The sequence below is a fragment of the Rhinopithecus roxellana genome, chromosome 2, assembly GCF_007565055.1.
Source record: "Rhinopithecus roxellana isolate Shanxi Qingling chromosome 2, ASM756505v1, whole genome shotgun sequence".
NCBI lineage: Eukaryota > Metazoa > Chordata > Mammalia > Primates > Cercopithecidae > Rhinopithecus > Rhinopithecus roxellana.
The window spans coordinates 94,898,164-94,908,921 of NC_044550.1; the positions used below are offsets into that span (position 1 = coordinate 94,898,164).

At 37.6% G+C, this 10,758-nt stretch overlaps 1 non-coding gene across 1 annotated transcript; it reads left to right on the forward strand.

Moving 5' to 3' along the window:
- Positions 1 to 710: 710 nt before the first annotated feature.
- Positions 711 to 817, forward strand: LOC115895943. The gene has a single exon (XR_004055996.1). It is a non-coding gene; the product is annotated as a U6 spliceosomal RNA (small nuclear RNA).
- Positions 818 to 10,758: the final 9,941 nt, after the last annotated feature.

Below are 10,758 nucleotides of genomic sequence, written 5' to 3' on the forward strand. Positions count from 1 at the left end.
AACCACTCAGTTTGACATAGTTGCATACCAATAAGGCATAGCTGTTTTTAAGCTCTTCTTCAAAAGTGAACCTGACAAGCTACTCAAGAAATATCTACCACGTTCTCTGCCTTATAGGTTTGCATGTTGCTGGGAGATAAAAGTCATCAAAAGGTAAATGAAATGGGCAGGGAGAACAAGAATAATTCGAAACACTTAACTGTGGTTAGCCTGTTCTGCCTGAATGTAACAGTATAGTGGCTTGCAGTGGTAAATTGACCCAAGAAACTTATTAGAGACTATCAGCTCACTATTTTAGATAGATTCACAGCCTGTGTTACACTTGGGAGAAGTGATTTCATAAACTAGAAAAGACAATTATAGATTTTTAAAATTTTTCTCAGTTTGAGAAAAATATATCTTTAAACCAAAATAAGTTTAATGCTAGTTTGCACAAAAGTATATTTCTTCTTTTCAAAAATGGTTGGCAGTTGAAACAATCATTAGATTACTAGGAAATCATTTAATTACCTTGAAGCAGGTATCAGGCCATTCGCATGAGCTGCAGATTTAGCTGTTCTAAGACACAGAAATAAGATTCATCAATCAAGGTTCTTAGCCAGCCTATTCTAATGGTTAATAATAATGCCTATTCCTGATCTCCTCCACACTGCTGCCTACGCAGTTGCCTTGAAAATATTTTCAATAGAAATGAACAATTAAAATGGTGGAGTCTTCACTTCCGCAGCCCTTACACTAAAACTGAAACGTACAGAGAAGATTGGGATGGTCCCTGGGCAAGGATGACATGCACATTTGTGAAGTGTTCTATATTTTTAACGAATTGTTTGTGACACAGAGGATAAATGCTTTAGGTGATGGATACTCCATTCATCCTGATGTGATGATTACACATGCTTGTATCAAACTATCCCTTATACCCCGTAAGTATATATACTATGTATGCATAAAATTAAAAATTAATTACTTAAATGGTGGAGAAGTTTCTAATATCAGATTAGAGACTACTAATCTTTTTCATTGACCTGATGGTTTTATATGATTAGTCATTAATCAGGAGATTAATATAATTACAGATTTATTGTCTCTGCCTTATTTTGCATTGTGGAAAATGTGCAGAGATGACACCAGACTTGTATTTTTCAAATCCCACATTTATCTCATGTAAATATAAATTCAGATGTGACACTTTACAGTTGAAAGGAATCTTTGCAATCAACAAACGATAGATCTGAGATTCAGAGGGGCAAAGCTATTTGTCTCAAGTCATAAAGAGAGATAGTGTGGGACCTGAAGCAAAACTGACGATTTCCTGGTTCCTAGCCCAGTCCATTTACAGTGCACCTCCAAGGAATTAGAATTTTCAAAACTTGTGTCAATTAGATATAAAATTATTATATTGTGATTTTTAGGACTCTGTGAATTTCCATAGGATATTTCCATTTTCCAAATAATTTTGGAAGCCTAAGTTAACACCTGCTCCTTTTAAGTAAATGAAAAACATCTTTATTCTTTAATAAATTATCCTTGCTCCCACTATAAGTGCCAAACAAAAGTACACAAGCTGTCAGTATCTCCAAAAAAGTCTTATTAGGGAAGTGATCAACTGAACTATCGCCAAGGTTTGGCTCTATTTTCTCCTCTTGGATGTAATTGGTTACTTATTTTCAAAGTTGGAATCCTTCACATTCTTGCAGATGCTACACTATACAGAAACACTTTAAAACTGACCCTCAAGCCACCAAGAAGATTAAGCAGTGATTTGAACATTTTTTACTAAGGTTAGTGTATTTGAAATGAAACAAAAAAAAATGCACTTGGTTAAAACTCTGTCCTTCAGTGAATTGTTTTAATAACAATGCTAGTGCAGGTGAGTTTTGAATGTACTTAGAAGAGTGTGCAAATACACACCAAAATTATGTAATAGCCCATGGTCACTTGGAGCTAAGTGGATAGTGCCAGTGCCAAACATTCCAGCCTGTATTTTACCCTGAAATCACAAACTCATTTGACAGTTAGAATGTGAGTTCAAGTGTGCCTTGGCAGATAGACAATCTGGCACACGGTTAGCAAGAAATGATACTGGGTAGAATCACTAGATGGAACAGAAGAGTGGTTAGCCTAATTTCTACTTTGACTTCTTGATAAAGAGTAAGTTCTTTCAGGAATTATATTTTAAGAACTGTACTATTTGGCCCTGATAGTCTCAGGCCAAGTGTTTTAGCTGCAAATTCCAGCTACCATCTGACTCAAACATGCTCCTTTTTAGCCTTTTGCATGCCCAGTCACTATGCATTTATACATCCTCATTCAATATGACTCTGATTGCATTAGGTGCGTGGGGCCTGAAGTAATATAACATCAAAGAAAACAACTTGCACAGCTAGGGGTTTGGAAATCTTCAAAGCTCCAAACATTTGACTACTCAAATGTCTTTTGTCATTGTTGCTATGTTTTTTCTGTTACCTGCTGATCATATCTATGACACAATATTTGTGGCTTTTAAATCTGAAAAGTAAGGCTTTTTAAAAATGAGTAGAGTTTGCTGGAAGGGACATTTGCTTCTCAATTTAGTCACCTTGATTTTGCCACTTGGGTTAATACAAGGAGAATGTACCTCAAATCTGAAGTTGGCTATCTCATTTTGATAAAATAACAATTCTCTGGAGTGACTTCACAAAGCGAGGAAAGGGTAAGTGAGAGACAGCCCAGGGACCCACATTCCCACCATAGAATCATGAAATCCTGGCCACAGGAGAGTCCCACCCACCCCCCCCCAACAAGCCTCCCAACCCACGAAACTAACACAGGGAGCTTCTAGGAGGCTGTGGGACAGAGCTGCTCCATGGAAGGAGTTCAGGCTGAGTCCCACACCCTTTCTGAGACCTTTCTTAGACCTAATGTGGCCACAGCAGGGCACCATTTTCAAACCTAGCCTTTGGCAGGCTACACTGGGGCACAGCAGTGTGGGAATTGAGGTATTATAGAAATATGGGCTGTTGCTGCTGAAACTGGGGCATAATCTTGGAGCAGTCATGCAGCTGGGGCTGAGAAGCAAGTGAGATGTAGGTTACAGCTTCTGGTGATGGGAAGCAAGCATTACTGGAACTGAGACTGTGATGCCAGTGCAAGTTTCCACTGGAACTTAGTTGTAAGCTAAGTAAGGTCTCTAGCAGCTGGGGCTGAGGCACAAGCTATGAACAGGTTATCACCACCAGGGCTAGGGGGCAAGTCCCACTGGCACTACAGCATGAGAGGGATATGCATTCCCCACTTGCCAGCCTGGGCTGTGGCCATCAAGGTCAGCCCCACTCCCCCCAGTGGCAGGGCCTCAGCACAGCTGTTATTGCCCCTCACTTGAGCACTCTGTTTGTGACCTGAGTATTACCCTATCCCTGCCCACCATGGCTGGTACCTGATCTCACCACTGGGGTGGTAGGAGGGGGTTCTGAGCGTAAGCCTGCAAAGCCTAGCTTTATTCTCCTCTTAGGTAGAGCACATAGCCTGGGCTCCTGGGGATTGCCGAACCCAATCCACCATGTTGGGCACTTGAGCACTCCTCCCAGGGGCCTGAGGCTGAGCCTAAACTCCCAGCTATTACCATCTCAGCTGACAACTGCCTACAAGCACCACCCATGGGCCTGGAGACTTTCCCACCCAGCTAATTGCAGCCACTGCCAACATCACTGTACATCACTTGGAACCCAGAGAATTATCCTGCCACTGCTATTGTCATTGCCCACACCACACTGGCTTCCTAAGGCCAGGGAACTCACCCACCCACCTGGTCCATGGCTGCTATAACTGGCATCTGAGCAAGCCATCTGGAGATCCAAGAATCTGCCCACTGGCAGCTACTAACCATGTTACCAGTGGAAACTCGCATGAGGCACAAGGACAGGCATGCTTAGTCCACTGTTACCACCACTGGGGACTGAAGACTGGCCCACCTGGCATTTCTGTCCTCAGCACAACCTCACCATAGTCTCTGCTAGTAACTGCACCCTAACCCACTAAGGAAATCACAGATACCACTGATGCTGTTTATGCCTCCCAAAATCCTACAGAGATTACACTCTATACTACTGCACATACCCAGAATCAAAGTGAAAGTGCCCTGGCCAACCAATATCATATCCATATCTTCAGAAAAAGGACTTCCTCTATGAACATAAACTCAAAAATAGGAAGAAGTGACTATTACAGCAGATGCACAAACATCAATGTGAGGACACAGGAAACATAAAAAAGCAAGAAAATATGACAACTCTAAAGGAACACAATAATTCTCCAGCAATAGATCTTAACCAGAAAGAAATTCTTGAAATCCAAGATAAATAATTCAAAATATTGACATAAAATACACTCAATGAGATACAAAATAATTCAGAAAAAATACATGTAAATCAAGAAAAAAATTCAGAACATGAATGAGAAATTTAGCAAAGACAGATATTTTTTAAAAAAGAATCAAATGGAAATTCTGGAACTAAAGAATTCATTAAAAAACAAAACACAAGAAAACTTCAATGATAGACTAGATTAAGCAGAAGAAAGGACCTCAGAACTTGAAGACAGGATTTTTTGAAATCATCTATCTAGAAAAAAATAAAGAAAAAAGACAAAAGCATGAGCAAAACTTTCATGACATTTAGGATAACATAAGCAAAAGAATATTTGAATTATTGGTGTCCATGAGAGCAAAGAGAAAATGAAAGTATTATAAAAGTTATTTAGTAGATTAATAGATGAAAACTTGCCAAGTCAAACAAGACATTTAGACATTTGGATATAGGAAATTCAGAGATTCCCTAGGCAGGTAAAATGCAAAAAGGACTTCCCCATGCCACATCATGATTCGATTTTCTGAAGTCAAAGATAAAGCGTGAATCCTAAAAACAGCAAGTGAAAGGCATCTAGTAATTTATAAAGGAAACTACGTCAGGCAGCAGTGGATTTCTCAGCAGAAACTTTATAGACCAGAAGAGGATGGGATGATACATTCAGTGCTGAAAGGAAAAAAAAAAAACTGATAGTTACAAATACTATATCCAGCAAAATTATCCTTCCTAAATGAAGAAAAAGTAATATTCTTTTCCAGAGAAGCAAATGCTGAGGGAACTGATTATCACTATACTGGTCCAATAAGAAATGCTCAAGTAATCCCAAAACTGGAAGTGAAAGGATGACATTTACCATCACAAAAACACATAAAAGTATGAACCTCACTGGTAAAGCAATCACAGAGAGCAGAAAAAAAAAGGTGCTCAAATGGTTCTACTACAGAAGTCCACCAAACCACAACAATAAGCAATAAAAGAAAAAAAAAAGGAACAAAGAATGTACAAAATAACCAGAAAACAAGGACAGTATGACAGGAACAGAGTCTCACATACCAATAACCTTGAATATAAATGGATTAAATTTTCTACTTAAAAGATAGATGAAGGAATTCTAAAAATTATCCAAGTATATACTCCTTATAAGAAATTCACCTGGCCGGGCGCGGTGGCTCAAGCCTGTAATCCCAGCACTTTGGGAGGCCGAGACGGGTGGATCACGAGGTCAGGAGATTGAGACCATCCTGGCTAACATGGTGAAACCCCGTCTCTACTGAAAAAAAAAAAAAAAACTAGCCGGGCAAGGTGGCGGAAGCCTGTAGTCCCAGCTACTCGGGAGGCTGAGGCAGGAGAATGGCGTAAACCCGGGAGGCAGAGCTTGCAGTGAGCTGAGATCCGGCCACTGCACTCCAGCCTGGGAGACAGAGCAAGACTCCGTCTCAAAAAAAAAAAAAAAAAGAAAAGAAAAGAAATTCACCTTACCAGTAAAGACACATGTAGACTGAAAGTAAAATGATAGAACAAGATATTCTATGCAAATGGAAACCAAAAGCAAGCAGGAGGAGCCACACTTATGTCAGATAAAATAGACTTTAAATCAAAACTAGTAAAAAAAAAAAAAAAAGGAAAAAGAAGGTCACTATATAATGATAAAGGGATCAATCTAGCAGGAGTACATAACAATTTCAAGTATATATGCACCCAACACAGGAGTACCCAGATTTACAAAACAAATATTACTAGATGTAACGAGAGATAAATTGTAATACGATAATAGTGAGGAACTTCCACATCCCTTTCTCAAAGTCAGACATTATCTAAACAGAAAACAAAGAAAAAATGGATTTAAACTGGACTCTACACTGAATGAACTGAACAGACATTCACAGAACATTCTATCCAACAACTGCAGAAGATATATTCTTTTCATCAGCACATGGACATTCTCCAGATTAGACCATAGGTTAGGTCAAAAAACAAGTCTCAAAAAAAATTTTTAATTGGAATAATATTAAATATTTTTTTCAGACCACAGTGAAATAAAACTAAAAACTAACATGAAGAGAAACTTTGGAACTATACATGGAAATTAAGTAACATGTTCCTGAATGACCATTGAGTCAAGGAAGAAATTAAGATAGAAATCAAAAATTCTTAAAACAAATGAAAATGGAAACATAACATACCAAAACCTGTGGGATACAGCAAAAGCTCAGAGGGAAGTTTATAGCAGTAAATGCATACATCAAAAAATAGAAAGATTACAAATTAATGATCTAACAATGTACCTCATGGAACTAGAAAAACAAGAACCAAACTCCAAATTAGCAGAATAAAAAAACAAAGATAACAACAGAATTAAATGAAATAGAGACTTAAAAAAATACAAAGGATCAACGATGAGAAGTTTTTCTTTGGAAAACTAAACAAGATTGATCAAACACTAGCTAGTCTAAGAAGAAAGAAAACTCAAACAAAATCAAAAATAAAAAAGAAGATATTACAACTATATGCCATGAACAACTATTTGCTGACAAACTGGAAACCTAGAGGAAATTGATAAATTCCTGAAGACACAAAACCTACCAATATTGAATCAGGAAGAAATAGAAAACCTGTGCAGACCAATCATGAGCAACAAGATTGAATCAGTAGTAAGTATCCCCACAAAGAAAAGCCCAGGACCAGATGAACAGATGAATTCACAGCCAATTCTATCAAATGTACAAAGAAGAACTAACGCCAGTCATTCTGAAACTATTCCAAAAAATTGAAGAGGAAAGAATTCTCCCTAACTCATTCTACAAGGCCAGCATCAACCTGATACCAAAGCCTGACAAGGACACCCACACACTCACACATACACCCTACAGGCCAATATCCCTGATGAACGCAGACGTAAAAATCCTTACCAAAATACTAGCAAACTGAATCCAGCAGCACATCAAAAAGTTAATTTACTGCAATCAAGTGAGTTTCATCCCAGGGATACAAGGATGGATCAACACATGCAAATCAATAAATGTGATTCACCACATCAACAAATGAAGAACAAAAACTATATGATCACCTCAATAGATGCACAGCATGTGAGAAAACTCAACATTCCTTCATGACAAAAACTCTCAACAAACTAGGCATAGAAGGATCATACCTCAAAATAATAAATAGGCTCACATGACAAACCCACATCTAACATCATACTGAATGGGGAACAGTTGAAGGCTTTTTCTGTAAGAACCAGAACAAAACAAGAACGCCCACTTTCACCACTCCTATTCCACATAGTACTGAAAGTTCCGGCTAGAGGAATCAGATAAGAGAAAGAAATAACAGGCATCCAAATTGGAAAAGAAGAAGTCAAACTGTCCCTCTTTGTTTATGATATGATTTTGTATCTCGAAAAAACTAGCAGCTCCACCCAAAACTCTTAGATTTGATAAATGTATTCAGTAAAGTTGCAGGATACAAAATCAGTGTGCACAAATCAGTAGCGATTCTATATACCAATAATGGTCTAGCCAAGAAAGAAATATCTAAAAAAATTAAAGACCTAGAAATAAATCTAACCAAGGAGGTGAAAGAGCCTGTGCTCATTAGAAGAATTGATTTTGTTAAATATCATTAATGGTCATATTGCCCAAAGGAATCTACAGATTCAATACAATCCCTACCAAAATACCAATGACATTCTTTACAAGATAAGAAAAACAATCCTAAAATTCATATGGAACCAAAAATAGCCTTAATAGCAAAAAGAAACAAACTGGCCGGGTGCGGTGGCTCAAGCCTGTAATCCCAGCACTTTGGGAGGCCGAGACGGGCGGATCACAAGATCAGGAGATCGAGACCATCCTGGCTAACACGGTGAAACCCCGTCTCTACTAAAAGATACAAAAAACTAGCCGGGCGAGGTGGCGGGCGCCTGTAGTCCCAGCTACTCAGGAGGCTGAGGCAGGAGAATGGCGTAAACCCGGGAGGCGGAGCTTGCAGTGAGCTGAGATCCGGCCACTGCACTCCAGACTGGGAGACAGAGCCAGACTCCGTCTCAAAAAAAAAAAAAAAAAAAAAAAGAAACAAACTGTAGGCATCACATAACCTGACTTCAAAATATAGTACAAGGTTATAGTAACCAAAATTGCATGGTATTGGTATAAAAATAGACACAGACCAATTGCACAGAATAGAGAACCGAGAAGTAAAGCAATTTATTTACAACCAACTCATCTTCAACAAAACTGATGGGAACTTATACTGGGGAAAGGACACCCTTTTTAATAAATAATGCTGGCAAAATTTGATAGTTGCATGCAGAAGAATGAAACTGGACCGCTATGACTCACTATATACAAAAGTTAACTCAAGAGATATTAAAGACTTAAACATTAGACCTCAAACTATAAAAATACTTGAAGAAAACCCAGGGAAAACTCTCCTGGACATTGAACTGGGCAGAGTTTATAACTAGGACCTCAAAAGCACAGGCAACAACAACAACAAAATAAACAAATGGGACTTAATTGAACCAAAAAGCTCCTGCACAGCCAAAGAAATAATTGAGAGAGTGAAAAGGCAACCTGTTGAAAGGGAGAAAATATTTGCAAACTATTCATCTGACAGGCGACCAATATTCAGAATATACAAGGAACTCAAACTACTGTACAGGAAAAATAGCAAATAATCCCATTAAAAGTAGACAAAGATATGAATAGACATTTTGCACAAGAAGACATACACAGGGCCAACAGGTATATGAAGAAATGTTCAGTGTCACTAATCACCACAAAAATGCAAATCAAAACCACAAGAGAGATAATCATATTCCAGTCAGAATGGCTGTTTTAAAAAATATATAAAATATACAAATATATTAAAAAAATTACAAAAAATAATGAATGTTGGTGAGGATGCAGAGAAAGGGGGTCTCTTATACACTGTTGGTGGGAATGTTAACTAGTATAGCCACTAGGGAAAACAGTGGGGAAGTTCCTCAAAATCTAAAAGTAGAATTGCCACTTAATCCAGTAACCTCACTGCTGGACATCTACCTCCCAGAAAAAACATTAATATACCAACGGGATACCCTGCACTTCCATGTTTATTGCAGCACTATTCACAATAGCAAAAATATAGAATCAACCTAAGTGTTCAACAATGGATGAATAGATTTTTTAAATGTGGCATATATATATATATATATATATATATATATATATATATGCAATGGAATACTATTCAGCCATAAAAAAGAATGAAGTCATGTAATTGGCAGCAACATGGGTGGAACTGGAGGTTATTATCTTAAGTGAAATAAGTCTGGCCCAAAAAAGACAAATACCACCTAGTTTCACTTATATGTGGGAGCTAAAAAACTTAGTCACACAAAGATAGAGGAAAGATAGATAACAAAAACTATGAAAGGTGAGTGAGAGGGGAGAAGGGAGGATGAAGGCAAAGGTGTTAAAAGGTACAAATATACAGTTTGATAGGAGGAATAAATTTAATGTCTGATAGCACAGTAGGGTGACTATAGTTAACAAAAATGCATTGTACTCAGGTGACAAACATCCTTAATACCCTGGCTGGATCACTATGCATTTCATATATGTAACAATATTTCATATGTATCCCATACATTTGTACAAACTAATAAATAAATAATTCTCCTTGCTTGTTTTTGTGATTTGTCAGTGTTGGCATACTTTTTCTCAAAGGGCTAGGTAGTAAATAATTTAAGCTTTGCAGGTCATGTCATTTCTGTCATAACCACTCAGCTCTGATGCTAAAGTGCAGAAATAGCCACTGACAATAGGTAGACAAATGAGCACAGCTGTCCAGTATGACTTTATTTACAAAAATCACGTGGTAAGCTGGATTTGGTCTTCACACTGTGATTAGGCAAACTCTAGGTTATAGTAAATTATATGATTTGAAAAAAAAATGCTTAAAAGAATCCTAAGCTTTAAAAGTCATTTTGCTGGACTTTCAGGAGAAGGATTCCATAGAATTAGTTTTGCAAAAACAGCTATTTGTAAGTTTATTTCAATGTATGGTATATATGGAGATATATTAAGGTAATTTGGTGTGAACCAAAAGAAAAAAAATCTACCATTATTCTTTTCATTTAACAAATTATAAGGGAGTCTAAGAATAACTCTTGCAGATATTACAAAATAAATGGAACTGATTTGTCAATGCCAAAAGCCAGAAGTGATCAATTTAGATCACGACAGTATGGAAGTCTACTAAATGCAATGAATTATCCAGCTCATTAATTTAGGATTTGGCTAGTGTTGTGAGAACTTCTCCAGTTATTGATGCTCTCATTTGCATTTTGGTGAATATAAAGATAACTTTTCATTAGAACTGACCTCTAAGATCTTGAAAAAAGCATTCCCAGGCAAGATGGATGAATAGT